This window comes from Delphinapterus leucas, chromosome 4 (genome assembly GCF_059928025.1).
Source record: "Delphinapterus leucas isolate spDelLeu-1000000601 "Yukka" chromosome 4, BTC_Dleu_Yukka2, whole genome shotgun sequence".
Lineage (NCBI taxonomy): Eukaryota > Metazoa > Chordata > Mammalia > Artiodactyla > Monodontidae > Delphinapterus > Delphinapterus leucas.
In genome coordinates, this window is record NC_143132.1 from 139034115 (window position 1) to 139054287 (window position 20173).

At 40.9% G+C, this 20173-nt stretch overlaps 1 non-coding gene across 1 annotated transcript; it reads right to left on the reverse strand.

Moving 5' to 3' along the window:
• Positions 1-343: 343 nt before the first annotated feature.
• Positions 344-450, reverse strand: LOC115802710 (U6 spliceosomal RNA). The gene has a single exon (XR_004023235.1). It is a non-coding gene; the product is annotated as a U6 spliceosomal RNA (small nuclear RNA).
• Between the last annotated feature and the right edge of the window lie 19723 nt (positions 451-20173).

Here is a 20173-nt window from a genome sequence, read left to right on the forward strand (position 1 = left end):
AATAAATAATGCACCAACTTTTATTCACAATGCTATAATCTGACCTTCGTTTGGTGACTTAATTAGCTGCTCTTGGCACTGTCCATGCAAATAGGTAAATAAAGAAATTCTTTCTTGATAAACATTCCAAGTACTCAAACTTTCCTGAAATTTGGACTATCTGAAGGGGATGTGAAAAGTGGAAGTTGCAAGTATATTATATTTAACAACGGTGTTTTTTGAGAATTGTTTCACAAAAAGATTTAGTAAAGGTAGATTTTTTTTAACATCTTTATTGGACTATAATTGCTTTACAATGGTGTGTTAGTTTCTGCTGTATAACAAAGTGAATCAGCTATACATAAAAAATATGGAACGCTTCACAAATTTGTGTGTCATCCTGGCACAGGGGCCATGCTAATCTTCTCTGTATCGTTCCAATTTTAGTATATGTGCTGCCGAAGCGAGCACAGGTAGATGGTTTTTATTACTAAAAAAAGGCTAAAGATGATTCTCCAAGGAGTGGTTCCCATAAAGTCTTTTATGTACATCATAAAATTTGATTTCACATGTCCAAAACACATGGACTTTTGAGTGGAAGGTAAGCTTTCTTTTCAGGTTTCCCTCTGCACTTCTAATATTTTGGAATAAAATGAGGGAGGGTGGAGGGAGAAAGCTGATAACTTCTTTTATAAAGGAAAAACCTTTAAGGCCATCCATGTATTTTAAAACACTTTATTTAGATAAGGCCATACTGCAAAGTTTTATATTAAAAATAGTACTCATCAAATAGATCCTTCTTTTAAAAAGCAGTGTGATTGCAGATTCTGTAACTGTAGAAATTCTTAACAAAAGACTTCTAATATCCTTCCTATCTTAAGTCTTATTATTTTCATAGACATCTCAGTTATTCCCAATCAACATCACCACCCTTTTCCCCTATGGAAAATTTCCCCCCAACTGGCAAAGATCATCTTTAAAATCTCCATAGAGTAGACTTCTAAAAAGAGAAATGAGAAATCTTTATCACTAAAGGACACAGAAGAGAAGAAATCACTTCCTAGTGCCAGTTTTTTTTCCTCTTCCCACCGGCCTCCCCGGCTCATTGAAATTATTTGCACAGTTGACACTAAGCCAGGTAGCTGGGGTTCTACTCATTGCAGAAAATTACTGGGCATTCATAAAAGGGTGGATTTTTTCTGCCTTCTCCTCTCCCTTCAGCTAACAATAAAACTCCAACCATCTTTAATAAATTTGGGTGATTGCAGTAGCAAAAGTACAGGCTGGGTCTGGACCGGCCTGGCAGGGACTTTTCCTGACCCCGGCTGGTTAACCTCATTCATCCACTCCCCATGCCATCCTGGGTGCCTGCCACGCTCCAGGCCCTGTGCTGGGCATGGGGACACGGTGTTGAGTGAGGCACCTCTCAGCCTTCGAAGCTCTCAGGAGTGCAGTGGGGGACACGGAGCCCGGAGCAGAGAGTGACCAGAGTGTACTCTGGGCTCTCCAAGAGGAGAATGCGGGGAACTCACAGAAAGACACAGTGAGGTCAGCTAACCCTGCCTGGAGGAGTTGAAAAAGAGAACGAGGCGGTTTTGAGATTTTGACATCCCTTCTTCCCTTTACCGGGATTCTCAAGCAGCCCCGTCCATCCGGCGCGTCCTTCCCGGGCAGTCACTCACCACTTGCAAACCTCGTTCTGGCTCTGGCCGGCCCAGCCAACAGCGGCTCTAGCACTTACCTCGGGGAAAAGTCCATGCGGCTCCCGGCCCCGCACTTCCGAAGCCCCGGCGGGTCTCCTCGCAAAGCACGGATCAGAGCGCAGCGCAGCGCACCGCTGGGAGCGCAGCGCCGAGTGCCGCCGACCGGGGAGACCGTGGGGCCAAAGGGGACCGTGGGAGGGACGTGAGGCGGCGAGGGCAGCCTCTGGCTTCCTGGTGTCCTGCAGGCGGGCGGCAACTCCCAACCCTCCTCACCGCTATATAAACGCTTCTCCCCGCCCCGCGCCGACCCTTCCCCGCCCCGGCGGCCCCCCTCTCAGTGCGCGTCCCCCAGGAAGCGGTATGGGGGGTTCTTGGGGCTGTCACTGCCCTGCCAGCTTCTTCCCTACATGGAACCTGTGCCTACGGCTGCGGACTAGGGAGTAAAACTGAGGGCGAGGAAATTGGGGCGTTCGACGTGCGCGCTTTCTCTGCGCCCAACAGACGGGCAGCGTGCGCGCTCTGAGGCATAGCGAAGATCAAGCTGTGCTCCGACTGTTGGAACTGCAGTCTCTTGGTGGCTTTGTCTGTGTTCTAGAATCTTCGTGCAAGGGACCCCGAGAGTCCTCGGTGGTGGGAACTGCTCCCTCTTGCCTGTGAACGCCCCAGGAACTGCACGCCTCAGGATGGAGGCCAAGCGCCATTGGGGTCCCCACTTGGAATTCAGGGTCCACAGGAGAGTATTCTTGGCTCTACCGTCTACTGACCTTTTTTCGCTGACTGTCCATTCATTTGTCTGTCCGTGTACTTGTTTCACAAATATTTGAGCACCTAGTATGTGCTACTAATTAGGTGCTTGGGATGCAAGTAGACCTCTCAGCTCGCAGTCTCATTCGGGAAACAAGTGGAAACAGGAACCAGGGTGGTAGTTGCGAGACGGGGTAAACGCGGCCATGAGAACATAGAAGAAGTTATCCTAATTCAACCTTGGAAAGCCAAAAGAAGCTTCCCTGAGGAAATTAAATTCAAACTAAAATCTAAAGAGTGAGATAGGCAGGAAAATGGGGAAAATGGAACAGACAGCTGCAAAGACTGGGAAGACAGAGGAAGCACTGTCCCTCTTCACGGGAACTGTTTGTTTTTAAAAACTTGCTATTTACTGTCATCCTAAGTAAAGGAAAAAAGTTTTAAATGCAAAGAAAGACAAACTTCTAACTGGTAGAATTAGGATTGAATGCAGGCAGTCTAGCCCAGGAGGGTGCTTTTACAGCATGGAGTGTCAACTTGGCAAGTTGACAAGTTCAAAACAGAGATGGTTCCCATAGAGTGGGGATTCCTCCGGAATCTGAGGCATAACTTCAAGACTCAGACCATCACCAACTGTAATTTTGGCCAGGTCGTTCATTTTAGTTTCTGCCCCAGTGGAATGTAAATAATAAAGACACTTCTTATGCCCCCCATTGAGTGTTCATGTTCTGGTCCATAGGCTTGGTACAGCAGGTGGCTTCAGAATGGTGACTGTTCTCTGGGTCCCTTGGCTTTGGTACAAGGGAAAGTGCGATAACATTGGAAGCCCGCCCCCCCCCAATGCAAGCAAACTTTGGAATATCTTAAATTACTGCTTCTTTTACCTAAAATTACTAAGATTCAGTAATTCAACTTTTCATATTCTCATATAGCATTAATATTGTTTAAAATACTCTTCAAAACACAAAAATCATCCCAGGATCATTATTGAAAGAGGCAGATGTGATTCCAGCTAGCAGGGTTTCTAGCCAGCTGCTAGCTCACCCAAAGCTCATTGTAAAAGTGTACCACACATACAAACAGTACCCATTTTATTATAGCCTCGTAGGAAATACCAGTCTGATAGAATGGCTTCTGGGATTCATAAGCCTCTGACTTATGGCCCAGCCAGAACCAATGATCATGTCTGTTCAATAATGTGAAGACTTGATAGCATTGCCTTAACAAAAAGTCAAGTTCCCCCAACATATTGCTTTCGGGTATCTCAAAACACTATCTTATATCCTGGATCTTTTGATGCCCAAACCAGTTTTCACAACTGGATCAAACTTTGACCAGCACCCAAAGAATAAGGCTTCCTTTCACTTAGACTAGAGCAAAAAGACAGAGAAAGAAGAAAGGTCCTTGGATCTTGTCAATGCAAGTGGTTGCTGAAAATGACCCCAGTTTTTCCCATTGTGCAACCCTTGATTTCTGAACCAGAGAAATGATGGGCAAGTAGCCAGTGTTCTTTGCTGGATTTCCAGAGCTTTTTAAGTAACCTAAGTGGAAGTGTGGGTAGCATATGTGCTTGAATGGGTTTTTGGAACCCATGACAACTTCATCAAACTGGTCAGGAATTTCATTAGAAGACATGGACAACACTTCACCTAACCCACAGACTTGAGTGGTCTACCATGACAGTGCTGGGACCATGGGGACCTTGTTCATTTATAGTTCAGTCTTTGGGAGAAGGTCAACGACTTTCCCCTTAGCTTGGGAAGATCCTTGTGGACTTCTCACATGTCTCCAGAACTCAATCCAGCTAGACTTTCACAGCTTAAACCCTGAAGTACTAAAGTTGCCTTCTATTTAATCTTTCAAAGTCCAATCTTCTCCTTCACCACTCCACCCCATCCAATTCATGCCAATTCATCTTTTATTCTTCTGACAGAGGGATCTTTCTAAACCACACATCTGATCAATCACTGCTGACTTAACACCGTAAAGGGCTCCCCACTGCTTGCAGATCTGAACCCAAACTCAAGGCCCTTTATCTCTCTTCCTATTCTTCCTTCTGGCTTCCTCTCCTGCCCTCCTGCTCCACTCCCACCACTAACTAAGAACTTCGGTGCCCTAGAAATGATCCCCATTGCTTGATATCATGCTGCTTTCCTGTTTCCTTGCCATTGCCAAGGCTGTTTGCTCTGCATTTATTTCCCCATTCATTCAGCAAAATATGTATTGAATATTTACTATGGGTCAGGCACTGTGAAGGATTGGAATCAGTTTTGTAATGATAATCTATAGTTTTTCATCATACATTAAAATAATATACTTAATGCAGGCATCTTAGTTTACTAAGATCTATTTATTTATGAAACATTTTTTGTTTTTGTTTTGGGTTTTTTGTTTGTTTGTTTTTTGGCTGCACTGTGTGGCTTGTGGGATCTTAGTTCCCTGACCAGGGTTTGAACGTGGGCCCTTGGCAGTGAAAGCACAGAGGTCTAATCACTGGACCACCAGGGAATTCCCAAACATGTTTTAAATACCTACTATGTGGTAGATACTGTATTAGTCATCAGGATGCAATTAGCCATGGTCTCCACACTTAGGACCTCAGAGCCTAGTATTGGAGATGAATAAGTAAGCTAATTATTAGTGTGATAGGGGTCTGTATGCACTGGACACTACAGGAGGAATCCTGGGAAGAAGGTGATACTTGGGATAAATGTTGGATCTGGGGTTGAGTGAGGAAGACTGAGGGAGCAGCATGTATGAAAGCACGGAAGTCAATGGTGGCTGGACAATGGAGGGGCCTGGTATGAAGTGAGGATGGAGAAGGAGGTGGGGCAGGTGATGGACTGGATATGAGTGACTGCACAAGGAGTCTAGGATAACTCTCAGGTTTCTGGCTTGCAAATATATGGGGTCAACACCATTTACTGAGATAGTAAACACAGGAGGAGGAGGAGGCTTGAGTGGGAGGGGGGGGAGAAAATAATTCTATTTTTGGTATTTTGAGTTTGAGATGCCTGAGAGCTGTCCCAGTGGTGATGCTCAATGGCCAGATGGATACATATAGGTCTGGGGCTTAGAAGTGAGGCCTCAACTGGAGACATGGATTTGGGTTCATCGTAAAATTGGTAGTTGAAGCCACAGGAGTGTATGAGGTGATATATGAACAGTTCATTCATTCATCACTCATTGCAGAAAGAGCCATTGAGTACCTATTATGTAGGAGGCCCTGTTCTACCTAAGGATACACCAGGGACCAAAGCAAAAAGATTCCTGCTGTCCTGGTGTTTGAGAAAAGAAGATTGGGAGCACCTTATTGGATGGCAGGGGAAGATTACAATTTTAATAAAGTCACCTACTTTGGGCCTTGAATGAAGATGAGAAATAAGTCCTGTGTGATATCTGAAGGAAGGGTGTTCCACACAGAAGGAACAGGCAATGCAGGAGCATTGGTTGGTGCAGGAGCATGGCTGGTGCATTGGAGCAAAGGGAAGGAACCAGTGTGGATGAAACAGGGTGAGTGAAAGGAGGAGAAGGAGGATGATGTCAGAAAGGTAATGGGAGGGGGACAGTTAGTGGGGAGCAATGGAGGGTTTTGAGCAGAGGAGTGACATAGTATAATTCCTGTTTATGAAGGATGATAGACTGTAAGGGTACAGGGATTGAGAGCAGAGCCCTGGGAAATAACTGACATTGAAGGGATAAGCAGAAGCAAAGGTTGTTTGGGGCAGTGAGAATGTTGTTGAAGGGTCAAATTCAGGTGAGCTTAAGGATGTTAAGATCTTAAGACTCTTCAGGAAAAGGTGACTAGTTGTGGAAGAATGGCCAGCAAGGCAAGAGGGGACCAGGGAGGAGCCCTGTCTCAAAGCCAGGGGAGGATAGCTGTGTAGGAAGAGACTTGTGGATGGTGCCGTGGGTCGCAGAGGTCAGGAAGGAGAAGGCATAGGAGCATCTCTGGGATTTGGCAGCGCAGGGAGCCCTGTGACTGCTGTCATAGCAACGCGGGTGGGAGTGGAGTCAGAACTCGGTGGCCCATAGAGTGAATGGGAGACAAGGGGTTGCAGGAGAGTGGAATCTTTCAAGAAGAAGGCGGCAAAAGAAGAGCTAGGGCAGTAACTTCCCCAAGGCCTGGTACTGAGGGGATGTTCATCTTGTTGATGGTAGCATGGCTTTTCTCACCTGGAGACAAGTGGAGGAGAATTTTTGTGTTCGTCAAAGGGACCAGGAATGGGATCACATTACAGGCATTTTGAGTCCACAGTTTTCAGAGTTTGCTACCTTTTTTTTTTTTTTTTAATCTTTCAAATGAAATCTAAGAATAAGCGCACACTTATTAGGCTTACAGCAAACAGTCAGGAAGTGGGGTGAATTCTAGGACAATCTCTAATTGTACCTCAGGGATTCTAAAGCTGTACAGTAAAACCCCAAGGGGGGTAGGCAATTTTGCTTCTATCATCACTGGTGACTAGCTCTTGTCCCCCACCCATCCTGACTCTCAGACAAGTGCAGGCTCAGATTCTCTTGATGGGGATGAGATGGAGGGAGAAGCCAGTTGGAAATGACTGTTTTGTGGTCACTGGGGAATTTTCCAGTTACATGGTCAGTTGAAAACAATATCATTTTCACTGTCTTTACTTTTGTGCCCTCTGAGACCACATAGAATGCCTAGAAACACTGGTTTTCATTAACTTCGCCATAATGTAACCCTGAATTTTATGCAGTTAGTTTCCAGACCCCACTTACCATGTCATGGCAGATGTTTACTGGTATGATTACTTACTTAGGGTGTGTGTTGAACCAGACAAAGAGATTTTTTTCCAAGCCTGGAGGTTTTGAATCAGCTGTGAAGTCACACTAGAGGAAGACTTTTCTCCTTATCCAGCCTCAATGCTTAGAAGCTGGAACCATTAATCCAGATTCTCTCATTGTTTGATTTCCTCCTCTGGTACAATTCTGTGAGACGTGATTTCACTCTTATAGGCCATTAGGATAGAAAAAGGATTCAGCAGAAATTTTCTAAATCCTCTTCCCAAGACTGAGTGGTATGTTATGCATCTTTAAAGGAATAGAAAACAAAACTCACAATGGAGGAAAATTTCTCTCATCTTCCTGAAGAAAACGCAGTAGCTCCTCTAATCAGGACAAAGACAAACCATAATTCTCCAAGGATGGCAAGGGAGGAGCAGCTGGGCTTTGTGAATCTGACCACTGACCCCAACATTTATCTTGTGGCAACTTTCCCTTATAGATGTAGCTGTTACTGACAAGTGCCTCACATTAACTCTTTGACCCACGAAGAGAGCCAAATTAATTTCTGGATCACATTCAAGAAAGGCCAAGACAGCCCTTCGGGGCTGTCTAAAGACTCAGGAGAAATAACATCAACAAGTAGTCAACCCCAGGTGGTAAGGATCTTTCACAGAGGGGGAGACAGACATGGAGAAGCAAGGCTTACTTGTGCAACTACAGATTGTTGAAGCCAAGACTGCAATTCAGGAAATGAACCAGGAAGTGAATTTGGGCACAATGTACAAACAACCAAGCAACCCGACATACGAGGTGTGGGGGTAGATTGTGTTTCTAAAGGTGGTTTCAGCCATACCTCTCACGTTTTTGTCTCTGCAATTCGAGTAAACACAATTGCACTGTCTCCTATGTGCAAGCATGAATACTGTCCTGGTTTGCCCTCCTCCTTCCTCTCAAAAGCAGACCCCTGAGACAGGAATCATGTGCATGGTGTTTGTTTGGGAGATGATCCTGGGAAACAGTGCTAAGGGAGTGAGATGGGAAAGAGAAGGCCAAGTTTTGGCATACATTTTGAGTCTTTTAGTGTAAAGTATATAGCAATTCTATGTTTCTAGCAGTTTTTAATACCTTAATAATAGACTGGAATGAGATCCAGAAGGCAATTAGTAAATGGAGAACTTCAATGAACTTTGTTAGAGGAGCAACAGCAATTGACATTACTGCAACTGATAATTTTTCTGTAAGAAAGAGTGAATAAATAAACATCGCAGTTTAAAATTTTTTTCAGCAAAGCTCTTTAAGGAATAATCTGCATTTCCCCCCAAAGTCTCACAAAATGCACTCCTTCTTGTATATTATTTCCATCCCAAGATCTCTTGTGTTAGATTTTGTTGTTATTAAACTTTGGATATGGTGTTCTTCTCTCCCTCTTTTCCCCCCAAATTTTGAAGAAGTTTAGATGTATTGTGATTAGTCACCCATTCTCTGGGTGCAGAATTACACATATTCATAGACACACACAAGTACACACACACACACGCACATGTACACACACACTCCCTGTAGAGATTCAGTTTTCAGAGGCTGCAGTTTCTCAGGACAAAACCAAAATTTCTCTCTTCAGTAGTTGCAGGAATGATGGGAGAAAAATAGTTATTGCCATATATAAAATTAAAATTTTCCTAAAGAAATGGAACACTCAGTAAATGCATCCAAAGTGCAAGGTTTATTTCCTATGACTTAAACTTGGGGTTTATCTGGTCAGTATTTTGCCAAGAGCAGGGCCTCAGAAAACTATCTCTTCTTAATTAAAACTTTGAGAAGAGATGCAGAACTTGCGAGTGTAATTCCCTCCTACACACACACTATGCCCTTCTCCCCTTTTTAGCTGATCTCTTCAAGTTAAAATTAGGGAGGTGAGGAGGAAATGATATAGGTACATTTTTTTCTGTTGAAATTGTGGACGCTCATGAATTCTAAGCTGGGAGTGATTTTCTATTCCTTGGGGAGAATTCTAAACTATGTCTCTTCATTTATCAGTTTTAAAGTTCAGAGCAGTTTCTGTTACTGTTATTACTAAGGGAACACTACTCAAAGGTGGAAAAAATTCACAGTTCCCACTGTAACTGTCTTGAGGAGTGGATTGCTGAATAGAGGAGAATATTAATTAGCATTAATTAATGTGAATATTAATTAGCATTAATTAATGACATTAATTAATTAATGGCATTATTTCCATTTTTTCCAGGAATGAAGTTTTTTCTATGTCTGTGCTCAGACTCACAGATGATGAAATTAAAAAAATACTTCGAGATTATCTAGTCCAACTTCTTCCTTTTCCTCGAGAAGTAATGGAGGTGCAGGGAAGGCATTCAAGGTCACATAGCAGTTGGTGGCATAGCTAAGCCCCAACCTACTGTTCCCCTGATCTCTCCTCTATGATCTCCTGTTTCCTCACCTTCAGAAATGCCTGTGTCCATTTCTAAGCCTGGTTTCCAGCCTCCCATCAATTCTATGGGCCTCTAGGGAATTCCCTGGAGGTCCAGTGGTTAGGATTCCATGCTTCCATTGCAGGGGGCCCAGGTTTCATCCCTCGTCAGGGAACTAGGATCCCACAAGGCACGTGAGGTGGCCCCCACAAAATTCTAGGCTTCTAATGTCCTTCCTCTGCATTCTTCTTGATTTAACCCATCCAGGATTATTTTCTGTCACTTGCAATGAAAGAACACTCACCTATATACATGTTTGCTCACAACAGTAATGAAATCTATACTAAAGCATTGACACAATTTCACTTATTAAACTGGCAAAGAGTTTTTGAAATGAATGGTACTACCCACTTTTGTTAAGATTTGGAAAAAATGACTGCTCATGATTGCTGGTGGGAGTGTAAATTGGTGAAATCCTTCTGGAAGACAAAGCAATATATATGAAAAAACTTATAAATGTTCACATTCCTTGATTGAGTCATTTAAAAATTCTGTATAAAGACTTAGCTGCTAGGATATTTATAAAAATGCCATTTATAATTGGGAAAAATTAGAAACAATATACATAACTTGGATGACCATAATGTATTATCCAAAAGGGGACAATTTTGAGTGAAAGAGGACACTATTACAATTATACCAAGGCAAGAGGCATAAACCAAGAGGCAAATCAGTATGATCGTAGTCACCTTATCTATAACCAATGATCAGGGCAGGTAGTACCATGAGGGTATTCTACATCCACATAACAGAATTCAGGCAAGCTATTAAAAGTGATGGTATATTAAAATTACATAATTATTTAGATCTTTTTCTGGAACTTTGCTTCACTCCATTGATTCACTTTTGTCTTTTTGTACCCATTTAAAATTTTTATGGCTTTATAGTATGTTTTACTATATGGTAAACAAATCGCCCAATGTTAGTTTTCAAAACAATTATTCCAGATGAAATCCACAATAATTATTTCAAGTTCCTTGCCCACCCTTCCTACAATTTTAAATTATATAATACTTTGGGGAGAAATGACATTTTAACATATTCTGTATTTTAAGAATATAGAATGTATCTACTTTTGCTTTCTTTCTTATTGCTCAGTGAGATTTCATAGTTCCTCTATATTTCTTGTTATATTTATGCCTAGGTATTTTATATTGTTGTTGTTATTGTAAATGTTATCCCCTCATTATTTGTATAAAAAAGGTTATAGATTTTTGTACTTCTGTATAACCAGTCATCCTACTGAACATCCTTTTCAATTTAATAGCATTACATTATATTTTTCTTGGGTTTTCTAGCTAGATAACCACATTATCTGAAAATAATAACAACTTTGCTTCTTCCTTTCTCATTTTGTTTTATTGGCCCATTGTATTTTTCAGTATTTCCTGAATGGAGTTTAGCAATAGTTTCATTTTCACATGGTACTGCCAGACGCTGCAGGAGAGCAGCCCTGCTCCCTTATGCTGCTTGTGTGGCCCAACAGTATCAGCAGGCACATGTAGCCTACACAGGGAATGCCCCTTGAGTGTTAGACTCAGGTGCCCAAAAGGGATTGCACTTCTGGTCACTATAAGTCTGAAACAATTAAAGGGGCTGTTCAAGAGACAACAAAGAACTAGGACGAGGTTAAATGACAAGGTTCATCTCCTACCTAGGGACACTCCTGGAAGACAGGGAGAGATAGATGCTTTGCATAATACATAGAAACAAATTCAGAGACTCAAACAAAATGAGGAAACAAAGAAACATGTTCCTAATGAAGAAAAAGGATAAAACCCCAGAAAAGGGACTTCCTTGGTGGTCCAGTGTTTACGACTCCATGCTTCCACTGCAGGGGGTGCATGTTCAATCCCTGGTCAGGGAACTAAGATCCTGCATGCTTCACAATGCAACCAAAAAGTTAAAAAAAAAAAACCTTAATGCAATGAAGATAAGTAGTTCACCTGTTAAAGAGTTCAAAATGGTCATAAAGATGCTCACTTGACTCAGGAGGAGGATGAATGAACAGAGTGAGAACTCAACAAAGAGATAGAAAACATAAGAGAGTACCCAACAGAAGTCGCAGAACTGAAGAATACAATAACTGAACTGAAAAATACACTAGAAGGATTCAACAGCAGACTGGATGAAGCAGAAGAACAGATAAGCAACCTGAAAGACAGAGTAGTGGAAATCACCCAAATAGAACAGCAAAAAGAATAAAATAATTTAAAAAAATGATGATAGCTTAGGGGACCTGGGGAACAACAACAAGTGTACTAATTTGCATTACAGAGGTACCAGAATGGGAAGAGGAAGAGAAAGGGGCAGAACACATATTTGAAGAAATAATGGCTGAAAACTACCCTAACCTGGGAAAGAAAACACATCCAGGTCCAGGAAGCACAGAGAGTCCCAAACAAGATGAATCCAAGGAGAGCCACACCAAGACACATTATAAATGAAATGTCAAAAGTTAAAGATAGAGAACATTAAAAGCAGCAAGAAAAAAAGAGCTCATTATACACAAGGGAACACCCATAAGACTATGAGCTTATTTTTCAGCAGAAACTTTCCAGGCCAGAAGGGAGTGGTACAATTTATTCAAAAGTGCTGAAAGAAAAAACTTCCAACCCCAAATTCTCTATATGGCAGAGTTTTCTCTATCTCTCATTCAGAATTGAAGGAGAGATAGAGAGTTTTCCAGAGAAGCAAAAGCGAAAGGAGTTTATTACCACTAAGCCAGCCTTACAAGGAATGTTAAAGGGACTTCTTTAAGCTGAAAAGAAAAGGCCCTAAATAGAAATAAGAAAATATATGAAAGAAAAACTCACTGGTATTAGCAAATATATAGTAAAGGTAGAGGATCAACCACTTATAAAGCTAGTAAGAAGGCTAAAAGAGAAAGGTAGTAAAATTAACTGAAACTATAATAATTAGTTAAGGAATATACAATATAAAAAGATGTAAAATATGATGTTAGAAATGTAAAATATGGGAAAGGGGAGTAAAAAGTTAGTGTTTTTAGAATGCGCTTGAACTTAAGTGATTATCAACTTAAAATAGACTGTTATATATATAGGCTGTTATATGTGAACCTCATAGTAATTGCAAAGCAAAAACCTATAATAGATACATAAAAATATATGGGAAAGAAATTTAAACATAACACTAGTGAAAATCATCAAATCACAAAGAAAGAGAAGAAAGAAACAGAGAGGAACTACAAAAACAACCAGAAAACAATTAACAAAATGGCAATAAATACATACTATCATGATTACTTTAAATGTAAATGGGCTAAATTCTCCAATCAAAAGACATAGGGTGGCTGAATGAATATAAAATCAAGATTCATCTATATATTGCCTACAAGAGACTTACTTCAGATCTAAAAACACACACAGGCTGAAAATGAAGCAATGGAAAAATATATTCCATATGAATGGAAACAGAAAGAAAGCTGGGGTAGCAATACTTATATCAGACAAAATAGACTTTGAAAGAAAGACTAACAAAAGACAAAGAAGGGGATTACATAATGATAAACAGGTCAATCCAACAAGAGGATATAACTTTTGTAAATATTTATGCACCCAACATAAGAGCACATAAATATATATGAAGCAAATATTAACAGAACTAAATGGAGAAATTAACAGCAATGCAATAATAGTAGGGGACTTTAATACCCCACTTGTATCAATGGATAGAGAATCCAGACAGAAAATTAGTAAGGAAACATTGACCTTAAATGACACTTTAGACCAGATGGACTTAATAGATATCTACAAAGCATTCCATCCAAAAGAAGCAACATACACATTCTTCTCAAGTGTACATTGAACATTCTCCAGGATAGATCAAATGTTAGGCCTCAAAAAAAGTCTCAGTGAATTTAGGGAGATTGAAATCATATCAAGAATCTTTTCCAACTACAATGGTATAAAACTAGAAATCAGTTATAAGAAGAAAACTGCAAAAATCAAAAACATGTGGAGAGTAAACAACATGCTACTAAACAAGCAATGGATCAATAAAGAAATCAAAGCAGAAATCAAATAATACCTTGAGACAACAAAAATGGAAACACAGTATTACAAAAGCTATAGGATGCAACAAAAGCAGTTCTAAGAAGGAAATTCATAGCAATACCCCAAGAAAAAAACAAACAAAATATCTCAAACAGTCTACCTTTATACCTAAAGGACCTAGAAAAAGAACAAATGAAGTCCAAAGTTGTAGGAGGAAGAAATTATAAAAATCAGAGTGGAAATAAAGGAAATAGAGGCAAAAAAAAAAAAAAAAAAAGAAAAGAAAAGATCAATGAAACTAGAGCTGGCTCTTTGGAAAGAAACAAAATTGACAAACCTTTAGTCAGACTCATCAAGAAAAAAATGAAGCCCAAATAAATAAAATTAGAAATGTAATAGAAGTTACCACTGATACCACAGAAGTACAAAGAGTCATAAGAGACTACATGAACAATTATATGTCAGCAAACTGGACAATCTAGAAGAAATAAATAATTCCTAGAAACACAGAACTAACTTTCTCTGTCTCTATGAAATTAGATGCAAAGTTATCTACCCCAGTCTTGAAGGTGTGTGCTTGTATGGGAGCATCCCTATACAGTGAGAGTGTGCTCTGGTAGGCTTGGTAGGAGAGCTAGAACTGAAGTGAGCACACGCTGTGTCTTCCTCCAAGTTGTGCTGGCAGCCACGGCCTTGGTAAGAGGTAGGGATGGCGTTCGAGGGGCTAGAACCAGAGCCAGGTGCAATCTGGGGTTTCTCTTATGCTCACTGGCCAACCCCATCCTATCAGGGGTGGAGTTGGGGCTCAAGGGGCTGGAACAGGAGCCCTGGAGCCCTGAGAGTTTTGGGCTTCTCCTGGGTGTGATGGTAATCTCTTCCTTGGCTTGGGGCATGACTGGGACCTGAGAGCTTGTGGCTGCACTTCTATGCTGCTTTTACTTTTTACCCCAGTGTGCAATCCTTAGTTAGAGACTGGGTTGTGGCCAGAGGTGTTGGTGCCACACCACCAAGTTGTCCCCACCCCCTCCCACATGTGCACAGGGACAGGCACTCTGAAGGTGACAGGCTCTAGTCTCTCCCTTCTGAGTATGTGCACCAAAATGCACACTGTAATGGCTGCCTTCACCCTGGTCAGAGGCAGGGCTGGGGTCCAAGTTGGCTCTGTTTCCTCCAACTGTGTGCATTCTTGTTGGCCATGGCAGCCTCTGCCTTAGTGGAGAGAAGTGCTGGAGCCAGATGGGCTGAGGCAGGAGTCTGGTGCAGGCTGAGGGGCAGGCTAGGGTGGTCCTGGCAAGCCAGCCAGAGCCCCAGGCAGTTTTCAGTCTGCTGCCTCCATGTTCTGACTGGTAATCAGTAAGTCTATGCAAGTGCTCTTCAACAGCACAGTCTTGGTCTCTTACAGTCCTCCAGCAAGGTCCACTGGTTTTCAAACCAGATTAGAGGGCTCATGTTCCTGATGTCAGACTCCAGGGCTGGGTTGCCTAATATGTGGCTTGAACCCCTCGCCCCCAGGGAGGATCCCTGAGCCTGTGATATCCCCTCCTCTTCTGCGTCCCCTGCTAGAAAAGTGGGTCCTGGCCAGGTTGCTTTTTCTCCCTTCCTACCAGACTCCATGTGGATCCTTCTTCACAGCCTTGGTTATAGAAGAGCCATACTGCCAGTTCCCAGGTCAGTTTTGGTGAGAGTCTCTCTATATGTATTGATAGTTGTAGTTTTGATGTGTTTGTGAGGGGAAGTGAGCCCAGTGTCTTCCTACTCTGACATCGTGATCTCCTCCTGTGTTGTGTGTGTTTGGACTGCTCCACCGACTAGCTGTTCCCCCACCTCTCTCCCTCTCTTTGGGCCTCCCGATTCCCTGAGACACAATAATACTGAATTTAGACCTATTAATAACCCTATAATGACTTCTAAGTGTTCGAGTGAAAGGGAGAATTGCACATCCCTCACTTTAAATCAAAAGCTAGAAATGATTAAGTTTAGTGAGGAAGGCATGTCAAAAGCTGAAATAGGCTGAAATCTAGGCCTGTTGTGGCAAACAGTAAGTCAAGTTGTGAATACAAAGGAAAAGTTCTTGAAAGAAATTAAAAGTGCTACTCCAGTGAAAACGCTGAAGATAAGAAAGTGAAACAGCCTTATTTCTGGTATGGAGAACTCTGAGTGGTCTGAATAGTGGATCAAACCAGTCACCACATTCCCTTAAGCCAAAGCTTAATCCAGAGTAAGGCTCTAACTCTCTTCAGACTGAGAGAAGTGAAGAAGCAGCAGAAGAAAAGTTTGAAGCTAGCAGAAGTTGGTTTATGAGGTTTAAGGAAAGAAGCCATCTCCATACATAAAAGTGCAAAGTGAAGCAGCAAGTGCTGATGAAGAAATAGCAGCAAGTTATCCAGAAGATTTAGCTAAGATCGTTAATGAAAGTTAAACAACAGATTTTCAATGTAGATGAAACAGCCTTCCACTGGAAGAAGATGCCATCTAGGCCTTTCATAGCTAGAGAGGAGAAGTCAATGCTTGGCTTCAAAGCTTCAAAGGATGGGCTGACTCTCTTGTTTGAGGCTAATGCAGCTGGTGACTTGAAGTTGAAGCCAGTGTTAATTTACCATTCCTAAAATCCTAAGGCCCCTAAGAATTATGCAAATTTACTCTGCCTATGTTCTATAAATGGAAGAACAAAGCTTGGATGACAGCACATCTATTTGGTTTACTGAATATTTTTATCCCATTGTTGAGACCTATTGCTCAGAAGAAAAGATTCCTTTCAAAATATGACTGTACTTTGACAATGCACCTGATCATCCAAGAGCTCTGATGGAGATGTACAACAAGATTCATGTTGTTTTCATGACTACCAACACAACATTCATTCTGCAACCCATGAACCAAGGAGTAATTTTGACTTTCAAGTCTTATTCTTTTTTTTTTTTCAAGTCTTATTCTTTAAGAAATACATTTTGTAAGGCTATAGCTGCCATAGATAGTGATTCCTCTGATGGATCTGGGTGAAGTAAATTGACAAACTTCTGGAAAGGATTCACGATTCTAGATGCCATGAAGCACATTTGTCATTCATGGGAAGAGGTCAAAATATCAACATTAACAGGAATTTGAATTCCAACCTTCATGGATGACCTTGGGGGGTTCAAGACTTCAGTGGAGGAAGTAACTGCAGTTGTGGTGGAAATAGCAAGGAAATTAGTATTAGAAGTGGAGCCTAAAGATGTGACTGAATTGCTGCAATCTCATGATAAAACTTGAATGGATGAGGAGTTGCTTCTTGTGGATAACCAAAGAGGGTGATTTCTTGAGATGGAAACTACTCCTGGTGAACATGCTGTGAAGCTTGTTGAAATGGCAACAAAGGATTTAGAATATTAAGCTTAGTTGATAAAGCAGTGGCAGGGTTTGAGAAGATTGACTCCAATTTTGAAAGAAGTTCTACTGTGGGTAAAATGCTATCAGACAGCACTGCATGCTACAGAGGGATATTTCATGAAAGGAAGAGTCAGTTGATGTGGCAGACTTCATCGCTGACTTATTTTAAGAAACTGCCACAGCCATCCCCGCCCTCAGCAGCCACGACACTGATCAGTCGGCAGCCATCAACATCGAGGTAAGATCCTCCACCAGCAAGAAAATTATGACTTGCCAGAGGCTCAGATGATGGTTAGCGTATTTTAGCAACAAGGTATTCTTAAATTATGGTATATATAAATATATATTTTAGGCATGATGCCATTGCACACTTAGGCGACAGTATAGCATAAACATAACTTTTAAATGCACTGGGAAATCAAATAATTTGTGTGACTCACTTTATTGAGATATTCACTTCATTGTGTTAGTCTAGAACCAAACCAACAAAATCTATGAGGTGTGCCTGTACCACATTGTCTCACTTATTGTAGCTTTATAGTAAGTATAGTCTTGAAGTTGGATAGTGTCAGTCACCAGCTTTGCTCTTCTTATTTAATATTATGTTGGTTATTCTGGATCTTTTGCCTCTCCATATAAACTTTAGAATCAGTTTGTCAGTATCTACAAAACAACTTGCTGGGATTTTGATTGGAATTGTGTTGAACCTAAATCAAGTTAGGAAGAACTGATATGAAATTTATATGGGGAAATGCTCATCTGTGACATATCCACATCCCTACTCTTATCCCTATATCTATATATCTATGTACCTATTCTTCCATATCTGTGTTGTCCAATACAGTCACCACCAGCCACATGTGGCTTTCAAGACCTTCATATGTGGCTAGCAAGAATGAGAAACTGAATTTTTAATTTCATTTAACTTTAATTACTTTAAATTTAAATATAAAAAAAATCTGATCCAGGTATTAGAAAACTTTTACATGTTTGAAAAGAGTTGGGTATTTCTATCTCCCTTTTAAAAACTTAAGACTATCTTTTAGAGTAGTTTTAGGTTCACAGCAAAATTAATAGGAAGGTACATAGATTTCCCATTTGCCCTGCCCCATACATGCATAGCCTCTCCCATTATCAGCATCCCTCACTAGAATGGCAATCGATGAACCTACACTGACACATCATAATCCCCTAAAATCCATAACTTACATTAGGGTTCAAATTTTTTTAAACATCTTTAATGGAGTGTAATTGCTTTACAACTGTGTGTTAGTTTCTGCTGTGTAATAAAGTGAATCAGCTATATGTATACATATATCACCATATCCCCTCCCTCTTGTGTCTCCCTCCCAACCCTCCCTATCCCACCCTCCCAGGCGGACACAAAACACCGAGCTGATCTCCCTGTGCTATGCGGCTGCTTCCCACTAGCTATCTATTTTACACTTGGTAGTGTATATATGTCCATGCCACTCTCTCACTTTGTCCCAATTTACCCTTCCCCTCTGCCGTGTCCTCAAGTCCATTCTCTATGTCTGCGTCTGTATTCCTGTCCTGTCCCTAGGTTCTTCAGAACTCTTTTTTTTTTAGATTCCATATATATACGGTTCATTCTTGATAATGTACATTCCATAGGTTTGGACAAATATATAATATGTATCCATCATTATGGTATCATACAAAATATTTTCGCTGCCCTAAAAATTCTCTCTTCTCCATCTATTCATCCCTCCCTGACTCAATATACTTTTTTAACTTTGAATTTTATTAAATTTAAATACTTATAACTATTTTTAATGAAAATTGAGCGTCCAAATTGAGATAAGCTTTAACTGTAATGGCAGATTTTAGTGTAAATTGTTTTTTTAAAATTTTCTATAACGGTCACATTATTTTTATAATCAGAAAAATATTAGTTCAAAAAGAAAAAATGAAGTCATCTTTAGCAGCAAGAAATAATGAAAATATTTCCAATGTGCCTTTCAAGACATTCACAGTACAAATATTCTTTTTTCTTTTTAACATCTTTATTGGAGTATAATTGCTTTACAATGGTGTGTTAGTTCCTGCTGTGTAATAAAGTGAATCAGCTATATGTATACATATATCACCATATCCCCTCCCTCTTGTGTCTCCCTCCCAACCCTCCCTATCCCACCCTCCCAGGCGGACACAAAGCACCAAGCTGATCTCCCTGTGCTATGCGGCTGCTTCCCACTAGCTATCCATTTTACATTTGGTAGTGTATATATGTCCATGCCACTCTCTCACTTTGTCCCAGCTTACCCTTCCCCCTCCCTGTGTCCTCAAGTCTATTCTCTATGTCTGCGTCTTTATTCCTGTCCGGTCCCTAGGTTCTTCATAACCTTTTTTTTTTTTTTAGATTCCATATATATGTGTTAGCATACAGTATTTGTTTTTCTCTTTCTGACTTAACTTCACTCTGTATAACAGTCTCTAGGTCCATCCCCTTCACTACAAATAACTCAATTTCTTTTTATGGCTGAGTAATATTCCATTGTATATATGTGCCACATCTTCTTTATCCATTCATCTGTCTATGGACACTTAGGTTACTTCCATGTCCTGGCTATTGTAAATAGTGCTGCAATGAACATTGCGGCACATGACTCTTTTTGAATTATGGTTTTCTCAGGGTATATGCTCCGTAGTGGGATTGCTGGGCCGCATGGTAGTTCTATTTGTAGTTTTTTAAGGAACATCCATAGTGTTCTCCATAGTGGCTGTATCAATTTATACTGCCACCAACAGTGCAAGAGGGTTCCCTTTTCTCCACACCCTCTCCAGCCTTTATTGTTTGTAGATTTTTTGATGATGGCCAATCTGACCGGTATGAGGTGATACTTCATTGCAGTTTTGATTTGTATTTCTCTAATGATTAGTGATGTTGTGTATCCTTTCATGTGTTTGTTGACAATCTGTGTATCTTCTTTTGAGAAATGTCTATTTAGGTTTTCTGCCCATTTTTAGATTGGGTTGATTTTTTTTTGTATTGAGCTGCATGAGCGGCTTGTATCACAGTGCAAATATTCTACTTTTCAGGAATAAGAGCCTCTAGACTGTTGGTGGAGTAATACATCATCAGGCAGTACCTAAGTTTTGAGGAAAT